The 19,158-nt window shown below is 38.9% G+C and overlaps 1 protein-coding gene across 3 annotated transcripts in view; it reads right to left on the reverse strand.

Moving 5' to 3' along the window:
- PTK2 (protein tyrosine kinase 2) overlaps positions 1–19,158 on the reverse strand; it is a 193,944-nt gene that overhangs the window by 137,151 nt on the left and 37,635 nt on the right. The window contains exon 3 of one of the 3 annotated variants that reach the window (XM_039548587.1): positions 15,446–15,472. The exons of the other annotated variants lie outside the window; for them this stretch is intronic. The gene's annotated coding sequence lies outside the window, so the exon portion shown is untranslated. The remainder of the gene's footprint in view (positions 1–15,445; positions 15,473–19,158) is intronic. 3 annotated transcript variants of the gene reach the window in all.

A 19,158-nucleotide genomic window follows, 5' to 3' on the forward strand; every position in this document is an offset into this window, starting at 1 on the left:
AATGGCATTTTGCCCCAAGGAAATTCAAGTTTAGACTTTTCTGCTGTGACTATGATTTTGGTTGCTCAATTTCAGCCTGCTTTTAAAGACTACTGACTATCAGAATCATCTTTTAGAAAGTAAGGGGAGGAGAAAAGTCAGAAGCATTTTTTTAATTGTATCCAGGTATTTAGTTTTAATTTTAATTTTCCTTGCAGTGCTGAGCCTGTCTCCTATTGAATGTCGCCTTCAAAAATCACAAAGCTTTGGGGAACAAAGGGTTCAACAGTTTTGGTTTGGGGGTTTTTGTTGTTTTGTTTTGGGGGTTTTGGAGTTTTTTTTAACGATTGCGAAACACATAAAAGGTTGTCTAATTTTTTCCACTCAAGCTTATCCAAACAAAAATAAAGCTCTAAAACACCCATCAGACAAACTGGCAAACCTTGGCTTTCTCCACGGTTATGTCCTTGGGGTGTCCCAGAGGTCTCATCAGCACAGAACTGACCATGGCTTCTCCCTCAGTAAATGGCATTATTAGGAACTCTCTGCTATTCAATTGAATATTTTCACATCAGTTAATATCTCTATTCATCAAATCTTGATCAAACTGGCTGGCAAGTTGGAGCACTGTTGGGAAGGAGACCAGGACAGAACCAAACAGAGAATACTTGTCCAAATTCCACTGCCCTGAGAAACAAAATTGAGCTCAGGATTTGGAAACTGTGATGTAAACAGACAGATCGGTACCACAGCAGTGTTGGACAGCAGAACAGAAATTTGCTTTTCAGTTCCTCTTCTGCGACACCTCAGCCACCAGATGAACGTATCAGCAACAGAGAGATCTCCTCCAAGAGAGAAAAGAGCAGCCCACTCTCTTATTATAACAAAAATGAAGAGCTACAGCCCAGAGCACAGCAATAACATCAGCAGCACTAGGGCTAGAGGCACCTCTGCCCTGGAGACAGGATGAGAGAGTGGGGACTGTTCAGCTTGGAGAAGAGAAAGCTCCAGGGAGACTTAGAGCCCCTTCCAGTGCCCTGGAGAAGGACTTTTGACAAGGGCACATAGCGATAGGACAAGGAGGAATGGCTTTGAACTGAAAGAAAATGTGTATAAATTAAGTATTAGGAAGATACTCTTCACTGTGAGGATGATGATACACATCTAGAGGAATTGTGGATACCACATCCCATTAAGTGTTCAAGGCCAGGCTGGATGTAGCTTTGAGCAACCTTGTCTGGTATAAGGTGACTGTGTCCATAAGGGTTGGAAATAGATGATCTTGAAGGTCCCTTCCAGCCAAAACCATTCTGTGATGATGATGGTGATGCTTATTATTATTTTGGACTCGATAATTCATAGTCTTAGCCACTTCATGGGCTACTGGTTCATCCCTCTAGTAATTACTAGAAGCTGAAGAACAAAGGCATTGTTTTGAAGGAGATCTGCATATTCACGTAGGAGATGGAAGATGAGTTCATTGCATTCATCTTGCTGATAAAGTTTTCAAACAAAGTTTACCCTCACGACAAGTGCAGGATTTTTTTGGTAAAGCCACAAATGCTTTCTACCATGACAATTGCAGCCTATAAAGCTGAGAGTGCCTGATTAATGTTCTAAAAATTAAAACATTTTTATTGATCAAGTGACAATCTTCTGCATCCAAATTAATTTGCTTTCCATGTTAGTATCCAGAATTCCCCAAACATGCTGTCCAGACACTGTAACTGCACCATAATCTTCATTCATCTTCACTCCCTCAAGTTAGTTCTTTGTGTGGGTTTTTTCTAATTATTCTAACTATTCTTTGGGTGTATGCATTATTTAGAAGGGGAAAATATTATCTGCCCTAAGTTTCCCCTAGCCAAAGTCACACAAGCATCATCTTTGTTCACAGGAACTACTGAGAAATGGTGCACTGCCATTACAACAAATCCGAAACGACAACTGACCTCTGCCTTACTCTAAGCTCAGGTCTGCTAAGGCTGATTTGGAAATCTACCTTGGATTACCTGGTCTCTAAAGCTATCATCCTTGCCCACAAGCAACCCCTTTCCCCTCCCACCCACACCTTCTCTAGCTCACTGCCCTCCTACACACCCTTTGCCAAAGAGCACAGAGGAGAACAGGGGGATGGGCTCCATGGCCTCCAAGGGTCTCTGAAGACTGAGATGCTCCGTCCTCATTACCCTGCCACCAGAGATGGTCTTTCTTATTTAACTATGAGCATTCTGACAGGCAGAACTGAAAGAAAAATGATCTTTTACTCTGAGTGTCAAAATCCAAGCCCAGTTTTTCAACAGAAATGATTCAGCACAACTGAGAAGCAGCATCACCACTGTGAATTCATTTTAAACTTTGCAATATGAGCAAACTCTAATTCCATGCTCCAGAATACATTAGGCCATTTTTCTCCTGAAGAAAAAAGATAGAGAGCACTTATATAAACTCATTCTAGAATATAAACTGCTGAGAATCTCTGCTTAAGACATTCTTCTGGCAAAAAGTCAGTCCAATACTCAATTTATTGTTGTATTTCTCCATTTGGTAAGCTTAATAGTAGGATAATTTTTGGTATTCCCAAAAAGTGCAGGGTTTTAAAACAACACTTTGTGACTTTCTGGAGCATGATCACCTGTTTAGCCTTATGATCATTTGAGCTACATTTCAAAATAGTAGTTGACAGAATTCACTGGTTTTATTTTCAAATCTTAACCTATTGGTAGTAGTGAGGTGGGGAGCAAAACAGATCAGGGTGTTGGGAGAGAGCAGGAGGAATGCAGTGTTAATGAGGTTTCCCATACCTCCCCTTCCCAAGGGATCCTGTGATGCTGTGCAGCAGAGCAGACAGCAATTCAGCCTCCCAGCCTATGCTGTTAAGACACCAGATGTTAAAAGGACCACTAAGTTAACTTTATTTTTATTATTCCATAAATAAAGACTAGCCATTTTTTTAAACCCATATGGGTTGTATTAGTTTTCAGGCATGAAAGCTGTAGCAGATTTCCTTGTGGGTGGACTAAGCCGCTCATCTTCTCCCACTTCCTTCCATTTACTTTTTGAAGGCTTTACTGTAGAGAAGGATAAAGTCAATGCCATGAAAGCTGAAAAAGGTTTAAAATTACTCCTTCCTTAGGACACTGATTCAAAATCTCTATTTCTTCTTATTCTAGGCTATTTACAAAACAAATCGACCCAACAAAACCATTTCTATCCTCAAGACATCTTTGAGAAGTTCATTCACTATTCCATTGCTTAAAGCTAAAATCTACTTCATGGAGACCTGGAGAGAAGAGGTGAAAAAAAGAGAAAAAGTGAATCCTACACACAGTATTCCTTACTTTACTGCAAAATAAAATCTGATCATTCTGGTCTGTGACAGATTCACAGTGCTTATCAGTTTGGCTTCTCTGATGTGGGGTGACTGGAGAAGGAATGAGACAAAGCAATCCAAATGGTCACCAGAACCTTTCTTGACTTATAACCTTATAAAACTTCCCTTTTTTATGGTGAAAACCTTCCATTTATGAGGTAAACACAGCAGAAGGTATCTGAAGGGGAAGGACCCGAGCCCTTTGATGCTGTTTAAAGGAATTGCATTCTGTGAGGATTACTTTTGTTCAGTGGAAGGAATCCATGAGTGGATCAGTTGACCTTACAAATGTTTCTTAAAATCAACCTTTATCAATTCAAGGATAACCTAGAAATAATTAGCCACATCTTCTGAGAGAGATATAGGAAAATGAAGTTGCCTATGGGTCAGCAAATCTCTTCAGTGTCTCTTCTCAGTGTATCCGGGCTGCTTTCTCTCTCATCTATCTAAGAACCAACTGCACAAAAGGAAGTAAGAAAGCTGTGCAGTTAGGTAGGGCCCAGTTATTTACCTGAAATGGTGTCATCTGGACGTGTCTTCCTTGTCCTGCTTCTCCTCCAGATGCCAAATACAAAGTTAGAACAACAGCTCACCAAACCATTTTTAGTTGCAAACATCTTTCTAGCAAAAAGTTATACCTGACTCCCAGTGTTACATAAACCACAGATATAACATCGGCAACTCCTCAGACTCCCAAACTATTAAATGCCATTACAAACTGAATAAAACAGTAACCCATGACCTCACAATAATGCAGTATTATTCAATTTATATATGAAAACACACTGGTGGAGCAGTTCATATCGTATTTCTTAGTGATGGATGAGCATAGCATAAATCCCTGATGCATAAACAAACTCTTATAGCTGAAACAAAGAGCTATTTAAGTTTAAAATTCCAGAGTCACAGAATAAATCAACAAGCTAGTGCTCATACCCTTCAAGTTTTATGAAAACAGAAAATTAAAAATTAATTATTAATTTTTACACAACATCTTTTTAAAGTTTTATAACACTAACATTAAGGCTGCTCTTTTAACCAAGCAAATTCTGTGCCTGAGCTATTAAGCAAAGAAAAGCGTATTTTAAAAAAAATAAGAAAATATTGTTAAATAGGCACAAATCCCCCTTTCCCTTTGTAATTAGCAAAATTTGGATTGAAAAATTCCAAAAAATAGTTTGATGCTTTGTTTAGGAGAACCTCTAGTAGAGGCCAGGTGTAGCTGAACCTCTAAGCCACAGAAAATTCAATTCCTGTTCAATTTAATCACCCCTCTTCCTATTTTGTACCAAGAAGGGACATATACTTTTCAGGAGCTTTCAGCTACATCGCTGCTTCATGAGAACAGCAATAAACTTTCAAGGAGCAGCTCCTCAGGCTGTCATTTTATGCTGTTACAGGGAATCAAAGGTGATCCTCAGCTAACACAAAATCTTTTACTCAATGCAAAATCCACCTAGCCTCATTTGCTCCTCCAATTACACAAGACTGCACAGTTCTGCTGAACAAGTTCTGTTTACCTAGGAAAATGCCTGCAGAGTGGTATCAAAGAGCTCAGAAACACAAGAACTTGTTGCTTCGTTTTAAAAAAGGCTTCCAGGAGTTCACCACCAAATGCAACTCAACTCAGTTGAGGTAACCAGCTGTGAAACACGATGAAACAACATTCAGTGTGTCAAAGACAGCACATATCCCCTCTCTGCATCCTTTCATAGCAGTAAATTGATGAGCAGACCAATGCAACCTCTGCTCTGTAGCTCCAAACTCAGCTGAGCTTGAAGTGTAGTAAACTTTACCCACTGACTTGACAACTTCAGCACAAGAGGAAGCGCTTTGGTGAAGCTGAAAACACATGTGCAAGAATGCTGTTATAAAAATGAAAGTAGGCAAGACCAAGATGTACAAAACCAACTCATACAGCTGGGAAAGAGATGTTTGGGCACAGCCTTTCTTCAGATCTGAAGAAAGGATGTTAAATAAGTACCTTATGCCTTCAGATGGTAAACAAAACATCAAAAAACCAAAAAAACCCTTTCTGATGGCAGCCTGAATGACCTACTTTACCAAACATCACAGGGCCAACACTGTCAGCATGTAATAGCATCTGACAGGGCCAAGAGCTCACCTCTTGTGCAGTTCTGAGCTGCAAAACACAACTTCCAAAAACCTCTGGTACTGCTCTTCACAACCCCATCTGATCCATTTCAACCAAGACTCAGTACTAAAGCTTTCAAGTGAACATGAGACCAGGACAAAAAAAAAAAAAAAAAAAAAAAAAAAAAATCAGTGAATGTATAAACAGAGGAAGAATATAAACCCTGTCCGGCCACACAGACGTGAAGAATAAGTGTCATAAACTTAAACTGGGAATAGGGAAGTTCAAGAACCCTAAAATAAATGCATAGTAAGAATTTTTAAATTGCAGGAGTTGATGTGAAACTGTCATCTTAATAGGTTAAATATCTTCAAGGAATGACTTAAGTTACATCTCTCTTGAGGTAGAAGAGCAGAATTCCTTCACCCCCTCAAATCTTGAAGGATGCAGGTCATTAGACAAAGCCTGATCACTGTCCTTAAAATTTCTATTTAATACCCTACCTTAAGGAGTTCTGTATAAAAATCTCAATAATTACGTTACTGATGTTTCCAGAACCTCAGTGGTAGTCACTGCCTCTAACATCTCACTGCATCATTTGGCTCCCTCACCCTTCTCTATAGTAAAGCCCCAAATTTCAGTAATACCTTTTACTCCACCTCTTGGAGGACACGTAGATGACCAGGGAACAGTCAGCAGGAATTTCAGTGCTCATCAATCAATATTTTTTTACTGGGACTAAAAGCCTTAGTAGCATTCTAACCTTTCATTAGTATCATAAAATATCCTGAGTTGGAAGGGACCCATAAGAATCATTTAGTCCAAGTCCTGGCCCAGCACAGGACAACCCAAACAATCCCACCCTGTGCCTGAGAGTGTTGTCCAAACACTCCTGGAACTGTCAGGCTTGGTGCTGTGACCATTCCCTGGGGAACCTGTTCCAGTGCCCAGCCACCCTCTGGGTGAAGAATCTTTTCCTAATATCCAACCTAAACCTCCCCTGACACAGCTTCAGGCCATTCCCTCGGGTCCTGTCACTGTCACCACAGAGATCTGTAGTAGAGATCAGAGATATTAGTTAAGCTGCTCTTCAAATCCATGAAAATTTGCTCCACTAAGACATCTGAAAACAATGTGAATCACAACATAAAGTCTATTAATCCTGGAAATACAGTTCTAGTATTTCTCTGTATTAAGTCTTTCAAAAAAAGAGTTATCACAGATAACTCTCACAGACTGCCATAAAAAAAACCAACCAACAAAAACATGTGAAACCATTCCAGTAAGTGATCTGAATGGACAATAACTAGAAACTTTAATGATCTTCTTAAAGGAATAATTAGTGCATGAAGATATACTCTGGAAAACATCTTTGAGCCAGAGTTAAACAATATAAGAAATTCTTAGGAAGTTTCACATCCATCTCAAGTGTAATTCCAGCACACTAATGGAAGCACAGGCATTTAACAGCCCACTTCTGTTATCCTGACCTTTCGTCAGAGTGAAGTCCTGAGGAAAAATGTACTTGCTACAAGAACAGATTTTGTTGTTTTTAAGTTTGACCCTTCTACATGAACACCTGAAGAACATCAGCTTTATACCTGACAAAATAATTTTTGCAGTTTTTCATATTCAAATTAGTGATCCCCAAGGAAAAGACCTGCGAGAGACACCACAGCTATCATAAGGTGATGGGGTATTTTCCTAAATAAGAACTTTAAAATTCTTAAACTTCTGAAAATAAAAAAGGGAAGGGGGGGGGGAAGCCATAGGTAACAATTTTTGTTATTACTTCCTTTCTTCTGCTGAGCAAACAAAGCCAGCACAAATAAGTTATGAGCTAAGGACACAAGGAGAGCATTCAAACCATACATTAAGAGCTGTAAAGGATAGAAAAATAAACTAAAGGAAAGATCATATAATCCTTTATTTATGGTCATTTTAGGCGTAACTTACAACAAAATAGTTGATTAAAGTTCACCATGCAATGTTTTTCCTCTTGGTTCACTGTAGTCAGTGATGTTCCTCTTCAAACAAGCTCATGTGTATTTTGGGAGAAGATCCCAAGCCACTCCCAGCCCAGGTCTCGCAGAATGAAACACACACAACTACACAAGATCCAGCTTGATATTCAAATTCTTTCTTTCAGTCATACTGTTATCCCCACCCTTCCTTTACTCCATAGCTGTTGCTGTGAAAACCCTGGGTAGTAACACACCAACACTACAGCAAGGGGTTACAGAAATTCACAGAAACTGCACTTTCTGTGGAACAGTTGTATAAAAACAGAGTGAATGCATCATGGGCATCAGCAGAACAGACTAAAGAACACATATTTAGGTACCATGATTATTGGACTCTTCAGTTTGCCAAATTTCATCTTCTCCTTAAGTAATTCTGCAGAAACAAGACACTTTCAGTGACTTCCACTGAAAGTTGTGTGCTGTAAAGGAGCAACAGAGTCTCATTCCCAATATCCTGATGCCCTGATCAGAGCTCACTGCCCTCCATGTGCGAGGCTGGCTCTGCTCTGGATTTTCGTCCTGTAAAAGAAGATAGATGAATTCTCCAATCACTCTTAGCAGATACACATCCCCTAACTTGCCTGTCCAAAAACTTTTATGAACCAAAAAACCTTCTACTATGAAAGTAAAAAACAATTCTGAAATTCCTAACCACTTACCAAAAACCCTTTTAAAAAGTCCTTCTAAAATTTGCAACCATACAATGTCCCATTTTTGTACTTTGGAAGAGTCCAGTGATGCCTGAAGTGGCCACCTAAAAACAGAGACTAGACAGGAATAAGGGAATAAAGGTAGGTATTTATTTGAAAGGCCTTCAAAGGTACGCCCTGGGGAGCCCAGAAGCCACTGACAAGATGGGCCCCAAGATGGACAACAGGTCACAGGTTCTTCACACTTTTCTAAGTCCGGTTCATTTGCATATCAGGGTTCATTCTCCAATTAATCCTTCAGTTAATGATGTACTTTTCCCAAGCTTGCCCCCCTTTAGAGGCTTTTGGTTTATACTTTTTGGGCCTAGGACAGTCTGAGTGCCCTTGCAGAGCAGGCCTGGAGAGGCTTTATGATGTCTACCTAGCATGAGAGAGCAGAAGTCAACAGGCTACAAGAAACTTCAGAGTTACACACTAGGCAGTACAGGATTTCAAAAATATGAAAGTTAAAACCTAAGGCATCACCAGAAAAAAATTTTAATTCAGATCTCCAGGTACATCATTTGAATAACCCTTACCAACACCCCTCCAGCTGTTTCTGCACAACCACCACCAGCCAGTTTGCCAGCAAGAACATACATATGGCTGTACAGAGTGCAATGAACCTTCCTCACTTAGGGAATGCCTCAGCTGAGTGTCAACTGCCAGGTCCTGGATATCCACCTATATCTAAATAGCACAGAACCCACAAGGAACCATTTTCGCTCTGTATTCCTTTGACACCACAACAGGTAAACATCTTCTCAGAGTACATAAGCATCCTGTTCCAAGCAAAACACTACTACAAGTTATTTATTTTTTGACAGCATGTAGTACAGAGCTCTAAGTTCCACTGCAATTCCTCTGATATTGTACCAACAAAAATCTGTAGTTCAGATTCAATAGTTTCTGTCCTAGGTGTCCCCTTCCCCCCCACTCAAAAAATAACCCCCTAAGAATTTTCAAGGTTTTCTTCTTTTATATTTTGTCCAAAAGTTCTGTCAAAAACTTGCTTTATTTATTTTTTTTTAGAAGAATGCCAACTATTAGGATGTTTAAAATAAAGCACTAGATGATCCCCCATTCCCTACACCCTTATTTACACAAGACATAAATTACCCACCTCTCAGATGAAAGACTAACAAGCCTCTTCCTGGTAAACCTGGCTGAGGAGCGTCACCAGGTACCCACATGACACTGAGGCTCAAGCCTCTTGTCCATGATCCTCAGCGAGAAAATAATCTTACTATTTCTAAAACAAACTTCCCGAACTAGGGAATACACATACCCTACTTAAAAGAATGAAGCGTATGTCCAGCTGACTTAATTCAAAGCTGAGTTGCATAACTGTAATTCAGGATATTTCAGGTTATCCAGGGTGGAGCAGCCACACCTTTTTTTGTCACTTGCAAAAATAAGTAGAACAATTTTCCCTAGGAAAAGTACCCTTATCCCTCCAAACAGCATGGTTCCTAAAGACATCATTTGTAATATCAATTTCTAAAGAAGCATTTTCTAAAGAAGCATAATTTCCCATTTGTCCTAAACCAGAAATTAAAACAAACAAACAAAAAATCTTAGATACTATACATTCAAGTGATACATTTACATGTGATGCACCCTTGATTAGTGGAATTCTTCCACTTTGAGATGACTGCCCAGAAATAAGCAAGAACAATCCTCACAGCAGTGTATGTCTCCAAAACCTTGGAAGCCAGAGCTACGGACAGGAAATGGTAGAGGAATGTGCTGAATTGCTGACTTTTTTGTTTATTTTGAAGTGTCAGACTTTATTGATCCAGCTTGTTAACATACATAGGGACACGGGGCAGAGGACTCAAAGGACCTTTCATGTCATCAAATCTTACTCCCTACCTCCTCATGCTACCATGTCATAGTCCAATTAAGAGACCAATATATCAAATTTCGCTTTCTTTGAGCATCAAATCAGACTAGAGCAGATACCAGGGGTGCCACATCATTCCCAATACACCTGGTTTATGTCCTGAATTTTTTTTTATAATACTACTCTCAATTCTCTATATTGAAACTTCTTTTCTTCTACTCCCTCTCCTCCCTTTTTCCTCCATCCCTATACGCACTCCCAGAAAAATAATGTTCTGCAGCCAGGGCAAGTTGCTTAACTACAAATCATTTTACAGACTGCCCTTGAAAATGGGGGAGGTTCCTGACAGCCAGAAGAAAGCAAATGGAACTTGAAGAAGGGAGGATCTGGATAACTGAGGCTGGTCACCCTTACCTCCATTCCTGACAAGCTGATGGAACAAACAACCCTGGAAGCCATTTCTAAACAAATGAGGACAATAGGGTGATCAGAAATAGTCAGCAGGGATTTATGGAAGGGGAAACATGCCTGATCAACCTAATGAACTTCTTTGATTAAAATACAAGCTTGGCAAATGAAGAGTTGTCATTTCTCTTAACTTCAGCAAGACTTTCAACACTGTCTCCCATGACAACATCCTGACAGACAAACTGATGAAGTTATGGACTGAATAAATGAACAGTGAGATGGCCTGGAAACTGTCTGGACTGTCAGGCTCAAATTTCTAAAGGAAAAACACTAAAACTTAGCTAACTTAAAATTTTTTTAGGTGTTTAATACATCTCATCACCTCAATACTACTACTTAGCTCAGCCTCATTAATAAAGATGTTTTTCTTAACAAACCATGCTGTTGCTCTTGCCCTGTCTGGGCAATTAGCCATAAAATATGGATGGGAATGCAGGGAAGAGGGCAGTGTCAAAAGCACAGCCAAAATAAGCCAAGAAAATTTCACTGGAAAAGCTGGCAAATACACAGATTTCATGTCAAGATCTTAGTGGTCATCTCCCCAAGTATTCAACACAAAAATGAGATAATCAACAGTGATAGCTTACAAGGGATAAATACATTGCTTTTCCAAATATCAGAGGTATACAACAACAGGAAAATGCATCTTATGAGGTAGAGATTATTAACCTGTTAAAACTGTTCAACAGAATTCTAAAACAGGAAGATCTAATGCACAAATAAGAGAAACTTCTTCCAAGTGACACTGAAGCTCTGTCAGCAATAACTTCATCCAGTAGTAATAGCAGTTTCATGATATGGCATTTGGAAAACTAGAAATAGCACCTGCCTCACTGGTAGTGAAAAGAATTAAAGCTATAGGGCACATCTGCATCAAAAGAAGAAAAGTCTTCTCACATCTTCAGAGCTGTACAGGGCATGCAGGCAGCTATTCTAACTGACAGCACTAATACTGCATAAACTAAGATGTCTTCAATTCCATACTCATCACACAAATAAAATCATAACCCAAGCCATTAAAAATATATGAAAATTAAGTTTACTGTTGCATGAAAATCAGAATTCTTAGTAACATTCACAACGATTCCTAGAAGAAAAAATACTTGACTTTTGAAGGGATTACTGAAAATACAGCTTTTAGAGGGAAAAGTACATGTTTCCTTGTATAGTTCCTTCAGCACAGTGCCAGGCATTCTGAAATGAGAGGAACTGTTCAGTCTTAATGCAGCTTGTATTTAATTCTTACTTAAAACTGGAGTGACAAATCAAAAAGCCACTATTTTGTACTCTTTCACTTCTGCCTACACAGTTGGTTACCTTTCCCCCCCCTTTAAACAGGGATACTATCAACAGTTCTCTGCTCATGCTACTGAGTTTATTCTCAGCTGCATGAATAATCATTGCATAATTTATTACCCTCTGTAATACATGTGAACATTTATTTTAAGAATTCTGCATAACCTTATTTCTGTCAATTCTTGCCTACTGCAACTCTGGCAATACCTCAACCAATTTTTAATTTTCCATCTTTTAACATCATAGGAAGTACCCAACCCTTTGGGGCTTTGGAAATTCTGGTTGCTGTATTTAGGTTCATCACACAGGCAGGTGTAGATTTAGGGTAAGGGAGATCTATCACACAGCACAGCATTAAACACCCCATCTCCTGCCCAGTGGGTAAGAGGAAGGGGTAGCAGGAGGTTGTTCCAAGGCTGTGGAAAGTGCCAGGAGATGAATCTGATTTCATTAAGTGGATCAGGAGCAGGCCCAGTGTAAGCAGCAAGGCCAAACACAGCAACAGACTGAATGAGGACATGCCTTTAATTCAGAAACAACTTTAGGTTGAGCTGAAATTATGTAACTTTTTTTTTTTTTTGTCCTAAATGAGAACTTGGAAGTAAAAATAGTTACAAAACCATTTAATACTTCAAGATAACAATGACTGTGTGCAAATGGTGCTTACACCTAAACTGTACATTATACAGCAAAAAGTGAACACAAACCATCAGACTTAAAATGTGCTGTATATCTGAAATTAGAACCAGGCAAAGGATGCTTATTTCCTATTAATTTTTCGATATTTTATGCTAGGAGTCAGCAAGATTTTATTTGACTCACCAGCTACTATCTGGAGGAGTCATCAAGAACAAGTAACTGTACCTGAGATTCAATCTTGGCATAATGTTTTATTGAATTTTTAACCAAAATTCCAGTATATGCTTATTTCTTATATTTGTCTTTATTTTCCTCTAGTTCTTTGATACAGTTTCTTGCTTCCTTACTATTTCTTGATTCTGGTAATGAAGACACATTTGCACTGCAGGATCAGGAACAAAAGACCAGCTCTTAGGAAAAGTCACCTACATCACACAGATGCTAGAGCTGTTTTAAATTCAGAGCATGACAAAATCCAGGAGGGATTGTTTTTAATCCCAACAGGATCAACAGAGAAAGTTTAACTGCATTTACCAGAGGAAACCAGTCTTCCATGCCCTGAGGGATGCTGTGAACACACTTGTGTTGCAAGAGAACTTCCCTTACAGACAGGAGAACTGTGTTCTCTATCCACCTTCAAAATGATAATATTTTAGCAAATAGTTCTCCAAGCCCCTCCTGGTTCACATTCCAAAAATCCTCTAAGCTCATCTCCATGGCCTCAATTACAAGGCAGTAAAAACCCAAGTTACCCATGAACTTCAAAGCAGGGATACAGATTAATTCAGGATAACTCTCCTGAGTAATGATTTAACTAACAACCTCATCAACTAATACATTCTCCAGCACAGAAACAATCCTTCTTTTACAAGGTTTTGCTATGAAATAAGTGTTCTGGATGACCTTGATATATCACTGACTATACCAAATTTATGTATAATGCAACCTCAAAGAAGACACTACAATAAAGACACCACCTGAAGTAGTCTCCTCCTTATTGCAAAGTCTTCAAACACTGCAAAAGCCCCCACCTCCCCATATTATGATGAAAATTTAGAGCACTAAAACCAGGTGGCAAAGTGAGAACATTTCTAGTGACATCTATTGTCCACTGCTGAAAGCAGCACCCAGTAGAAAAAAGTTCTTCAAAACCTGAAATGAGAAAATACCATTATTTAATGCAAAGATGAGTTCTGTTGATTAAAACTTCCCATCTGAACGCAGAACCTCATCTTTATTCAATTATATTATATCTTTTATCAAGGCTGCTTTTTCAATTTATCAAATTTCATTTGAATTTTAATCACATCATCCAGTGCGCTCGTAACTCTTTGTGTTGGGTGTTACTGGCAGATAAAGGCACAACATGTCCATTTTCATGGTCATTAATAAAAATACTGTAAATACCACAGGACAATTCAGACCTCTGTGGGACTCCATCTTTCCCTTCTGACAGTATTTTAAGCATGATTTTAAAACAAGTTTCCTTAGTTCCCTTACCAGGGGGCACTACCAGATCTCTGCTACAGGTAAGCCACGGTGTGTAGTTTTTATACCCTCTATAAAGGCCTCTTGCCAGGCCATGGGAAAAGCTCATCCTTTCGAAATCCTGGGAAACCTTCTGCCCTCTATCAGTACTTCCAAGACACAGTTAAGGAGTACAATTAGGACACTCCCACACACAGACTCAAATTGAAAAGAATAATCTCACTGTGACTCAGATTCACACCAGCCAAATTCTTCAAGTCCCAAATATAAACTCAGAAGTTGTTTCATCATACATCCTTGTCCTAGAAGCTGCAGAAAAACCCCGTACAACAATACTTATCTTCCTGTCAACCTGACCTAAACACCAAGTATTTATTTTTCCAATATTTTCCATAAGCACTTGCCTGCCTGACAATCACTCTCAGCATTCAAAATCATTTTGAAGACGTCTTCCTTAAAAGAAAACTTTCACATTTAGACTTCTCTTCACTGCTCCAAGAAAACATGATTTTTTTTGCAAAAGAGCTGCTCTGAAGTTCTTGTGGAAAAGACTACAAAGTACCATGTATCAAGCTTTTAACTGAAATTGCCATTTGATTCCAAAAGGAAAGAGCAGCTACCTTCAGAGCAGCTATTAATATCAGCAAGGAGAAATGAAAGAATGGGTACATACGCAAAATCACCAAGGCAGAAGGCAAGGATAAAAGGCAGCAGGCCTAACACCCAATCCCTTGATCAACCAGGAGTAGAAGCGCACTTTAGTCAGGATTCCACAGCACAAACAAGGAATAGATGAACAAATTCCATCTGCCACAGAACAGGAGACATCCTCACTCTGAGCTCTGCATCACAACTCGAGCCCACAGCACAAACGGATGCATGAATTGTAAAACTTTGTTAAAGACCAAATGTAACAAACAATAAACAAAAAATGCTATTTTAAAAAATCAGGTCAGCAGGGTTGGGATTTTTTGTGAAGTGTGTGTTTTTGGTGGGTTTTATTGTCTTTCTTTATGTTTAGGGCTTTTTTTTAATTTTTAAACACCACTGATAGAAGAGTCCAATAGAGCAGCTCGGACACAAGTCACCTGTGACCCCAGCCAAGTGAACACTCTGTTACTTTCCCTACTATAAACTGGGGAAATTCCTTGCATCCATAAACCCCCATCCCCATTTCCTTGCACACTGTCCCTCTGAACCACCACTGATACTATTTGTGGCTACTCCTAATCTGCTCCCCTGACAGCTGTATCCCACATTGTGCTGAGTCACTTTAAGCATTAACTACCTCACACGCATATTTAACAACCGCCTATAAATACACCTCAGTTACCTCCTCCCCTTGTCAAAATACACCATTTAAATGGAAAAAAATCTCTACCTCAACAGGTTTTGTTTTGACCTCGGATCCCCACATGACTAAGTACCATGACAGTGCCAGTAAGAACCGATATTCTGATTATATAAAAGCATGACTATATGGTAAGCAAGCCCTTAAAAGCTGCCTGCTGTCACATCAAGACATAAATGAAAAAAAGGAGAACTTACCTGCTGGCAAGGGAAGTCTTGAAATATCTGTAACAATAAAGAAATACATTTGGAAACAGAAGAAAAAAATAGCTCTACAATTGCATTGGCCTAATAATTTTTCTGCAAGGCCATACTTGTTTAATAAAGCACATTATCTGAAGCAATTTGCTGGCTGCCAGGAATGCCACATGCAAATCAAAAGCATTTTCCTTGTCTGACCCTGTTCATTACCAGGATTATGCTTTGCTCACCTAACTGAAGGACAAAGATTATACTGAAGGCAATGAGTGTAATTACTGCAACAGAATACAGGTCACTACGCACAAATTAAGTGTTACATACAAAATTCACCATCATCACCTACAGAATTTAAGAGCTCAAAAGTGTCAGGGATAGTCTTTGCAAATAAAGAGGACTCTACAGAATGTTTTCTTTATTCTTAAATCTTTAGAGAAACATTTAAGCTTTCAAGTGGACAAGCACAGAACAGAAGAAATAATATTAAAAGAAAGGATGCTGATTTTTGTCACCAAGGCACATTAGACACAGTTGCTGAACATTTTTATGGTAAATGCTAAGGCTGTCTTGAGCTACAAACAATGACCACTGTCTCAGAGTCTAAATGGAACATATTAAAAATTATACACTAAAGAAGTATACATTATATTAAACTCTAAGTCATTATATTGTCCCTGCCTGCTTTTCTATTGCCCTCTCAGTACACATCATCATGACTGGGACCTGAGGTGCCCATCAGAGTTCAGAACAGAAACTGGAACCCATAAAGAACCAGAAAGAAAGAATTACTCAAGTCCGTAAGGACATGGACTGGGGACAGAGGTCAAGGGGTTAATGAAAACTAAAATAAATACAAGTGAGAGGGGATGAGAAAGGGGAACCAATAAAACAAATGAGAGAAAAACTGAACTGAACCTAAGGAAAAGGTCTGCACAGTTACTTGGTTAAAGGAAACAGCAAAGTTGAGTAATAAATTGTCACACTGGGTACAAAATCCACATGGAAACTGAACTTTAACCACAGGTGTAGCAGCTGAAACAGATGCAGAGATTATCGGGGCAGATGGTGACGGCTTTGCTACCTATTTGAAGAAATAACGAGGCTCAATAAATTTATTAGCCCTGCTCTCACCAACAGATTGTTACAATTCATGTCTGTGGCTGGAAAACATGATGAAACGTGAATACCAAAGAGAATTACACCTGAAATTAAAGGCAGCCCACTAAACATTTCAAAAATGAACTGCACTGCTCTGAGGAGATGATGAAACAGCAACACAAAGTTGAAACACACTTAAAGCATGAAATCAAAGTGGCAACAGGACATCACAAAAAGCCCCCAGAGAAAATACTGAATGCCTTAGTCTGGTAGAACACAATATTTAAAAAGATAGTAAAGTACATTTAAAAGATGTTCATCATGCTGTCTAGTTAGGAACAAAACTATCTTACATGTAAGAAATGCCTCAAGACAGGAGAAATGCAGCCAAGGAGACACAAGAACTGGGGGAAGCAAAAAACCCAACAGCTCCTGCACAGAATCCAAATCAGCACATACGGAATGGAGCTTTCTTCCATCACAAAGAGATGTTGCAGTGACAATTAATTTGGAAAGTTACATGAAGATAAAGGTTGCATCATTTCTTCTGTTTGTATAAGTTTAATTGTTTCCATGCTCTTTTTCTTTATGAAGTCACAAAAAAATTCCTGCTTGTCACTAGGCTACACAACACAACTGCAGCCACATGAGTAAAGCATCTAAAACTGTGGATTAGAAAATGCCATTTTTGATTTTAATTTTTCTACAGTGATAGAAACTAATGTGTAAATTCAATTTATAATTAACAACTATCAAATGATTTAAGTTACTACAAACACTTAAAAGTGCATTAAAATATTTTAAATTTTGTGTATTGGGAATGTTTTATCGCAGTATTTATTACTTTTGAAGCAGATTATTTGGTTAAATGTGCCTACACAACAGATGTCAGGAAAATAACAGTAAACATAACCCCCAGAAAAATACGTTATTATTGTTATTATATACACACAGGCAGAAAACAATCGTTTACATCTCAGGATTTAAACAGGGAAAAGCTCTGCAGCTAAGACACACACACACATATTTTTATGAAAGACCTGATCATATCCCAGCCTTTGTTCCTAACACCTGAGTTGCTGTTTCCGCTGTCATCTCTCCCTGCCAGCGTTCACACAGATCCTGTTACTGCACCAGGGCCTTCCCAAATGGGGCACTGACACCATCAGCACCGCTGCTATATTTAAGTCAAACACTGTGAAGATTTCTTACTTCCATGTTCCACTGCAAATTAGTCCCACAAGTGCATTAACTGAAGAGCTGCTGCACCTCTGGGACAAGTCTGCTGAACAGCTTCCTGCAACTGCACTTTCTTCTATTACAATTTAGTGCAAGAGACTGTTTTCTGCCATTAACTGACATACATTAGATCTAAAAACAAGTTGGACAGAAGAAATGGAAGCCTGAAGGTCCTATCAGTATACTCAAAACTGCATATATGCACTTAGCAGGTTACTTGTATGGTATTTCTCTATTATTTCCATTAAGCACTAAGTCCTTACAGGCTGATGTATCTTAATTTTAGCAAACACCAGCCACTACAGAAATGTCAATTCGTAACAGCATAAATTAAATAAATACTTCACAATTCCAAGGATAAAAGTAACAATTCCGCTCCTTTGTGTATACAGACACCACAACAATAAGTGAAATGCTCATTACCTTCAGGTGTTTCTGTTAGTGTGGAGTCACTTTAGGAATTTCTTATTGTTGAGTTTACCCCATCTCCCCAGCTCACTCTCTTCTGGCTTGAAACCTCTTAGCTTTATTCTCAAATATGGTTTTTCATTTAACATCTAACACTGAAAAAAGACAAGTGGATTCTGTCCACACTTTAAAAACTTCCTTCATGGAGAGGTAAACTGAGAGTACACACTTAGGCTGCTACTCATTTCAGGTTGCATATACAAACTTGCCTTCTCTGCTGTGTAAAACTTCCCTCTTTTTGAAGCACACTACAGCATTTCAATCTCTAGAGAGAAATTCAACCAGTGCTGAGATTTGAAGAGGAAAAAACCCAAAGTTAGGGGTTTAATCTGGTTTGTGACTAAAATGAGAGGCTTGAGAGCATTTTGGAGAGCTGTCCTGTTGGGAAGGATTCCCTCATATCAGGGAGGCCTGGACTGACTTTTCTCCCTCCTACAACTCAGTTTCTGAATGCTTGGAGTGCTGTCACACAAACCACATTTACAGCAGCTGTACAACATGAACCAATCTTACTTTTTCATCTGCTCCAAAGTAGTTCTTCAAAGTGAAATCCAAAATGAATCATATTTCAAGTGCTTCTGCTCCTACTGATCCTTTCAAGGGATCACTCGTGTTCTGCATTTATATTCTTAAGTATCTCACTGTGCTACTTGGCAGGGAGCAAACTGCCAGTTTGAACAGGCAGAAAGAAAAATTACTTTCACATCATATTCTTTATCATAGCCAAACTTTTACATACTTTGTAAAGGCTAATCAGTTCTCAGAGGAAACTGGTTCTATCCCCATGTAGATATTGGGAGGATGGAGCAGATGGCCTCAAGAGCTCCTTCCCAAGCAAGGTTTCTGTAATACTGGACACAGATGATTATAACAGACCAGGAACAAGCTGAAATTACTTTAGAGGTCCT

This window comes from Corvus cornix, chromosome 2 (assembly GCF_000738735.6).
Source record: "Corvus cornix cornix isolate S_Up_H32 chromosome 2, ASM73873v5, whole genome shotgun sequence".
Lineage (NCBI taxonomy): Eukaryota > Metazoa > Chordata > Aves > Passeriformes > Corvidae > Corvus > Corvus cornix.